We start from the raw sequence: 1,104 nt of genomic DNA, 5'->3' as shown, positions 1-1,104 counted from the left end.
AAAAATACAGAACGTGTCACTAGTTGCATGTCAGTCTTACGCAGGGACTATGCTAATCTTCACTGTATTGTTCCAGTTCTAGTCTATGTGCTGCTGAAGTGAGTACTCACCCTCTTCTGACTATCAAGTCTGACCCATCCTGCATATCTTAGCTTTAGTCACTTATTCAGGGAAGCCTTCTAAGACCAGGCCCATCCCTTGTCACATGAGTGACATGATTGTCTGATTGGTGTCTGCTCCCCTCACTAGATTGTGAGTGAGCTCCATTAGGGCAGAACTCAGGACGTAGAGGAGTGGTAGGCACATAGTAGCTCAGAGCATCCTAGTTAAATCAGTAAGTGAATGAATGAATCAATGAAATAATGAAGAAATGCAGTTCAACCCACAGTAAAGACCACCTTGGCACTATTGTAGAAAACAATAAAATTCTACATTGTCTTAAACTCCATTCCAGAGTAGGATCTTGGCTTCATCTTTGGAGAGGGTTTTTTGTTTTGGGTTTTTTTTTCCCTTTTCTCAAATAGAAAAATTACTAATTTGGGCTTTACCTCTCATAAAAAAAGAAAATACATGGTAGTCTTTAAATAGTGTGTTTTCCTTTCATTCTATTTATTGAGGTTTTAAAACAACTGAGTCTAGTGTTAGAGCTCTGCAGCAGTTTGTAATTTCTAAAAACTAATGTAAAGTAGAGCTTATCTGGCACAAGTCTGCAAGACACTAAGCATGATCCTGCCCCACAATATCTGCACAGAAGCCCCTACCATCCATCAGGCTACTAGTGGGGTCTGGAGATGGCTTCCCTTGGAACCTGAGGTTGTCTGCACCCACCAAGTTCACAGAAAACTCATCATGCTCACCTCCAGGAAGCCCTGCTGTGGGCCAGAAATAGCAGATCTAGGCTTTCATGGGACCAAGGACTCCAACCCTGAGTTACAGCAAGGACAGCTGACACACACATTACCCTTCACACTTTATGTGTTATTCATAACACCAGGAGCTAGGGATCAACATCATCATCAACAACAGTATCCTAATTTTACAGATGAGGGGAAAACATTCAGAGGTCAAGCAGCGGGTCCAATATCTCTCAGTTGGGGCTTTTTC

The 1,104-nt window shown here is 42.1% G+C and overlaps 1 non-coding gene across 1 annotated transcript; it reads right to left on the bottom strand.

The window, feature by feature from the left end:
• Positions 1-106, bottom strand: LOC111557635. The gene has a single exon (XR_002737874.1). It is a non-coding gene; the product is annotated as a U6 spliceosomal RNA (small nuclear RNA).
• Between the last annotated feature and the right edge of the window lie 998 nt (positions 107-1,104).

Source organism: Felis catus, chromosome D4 (genome assembly GCF_018350175.1).
Source record: "Felis catus isolate Fca126 chromosome D4, F.catus_Fca126_mat1.0, whole genome shotgun sequence".
Classification (NCBI taxonomy): domain Eukaryota; kingdom Metazoa; phylum Chordata; class Mammalia; order Carnivora; family Felidae; genus Felis; species Felis catus.
This window is presented reverse-complemented; position numbering and strand designations above follow the sequence as displayed.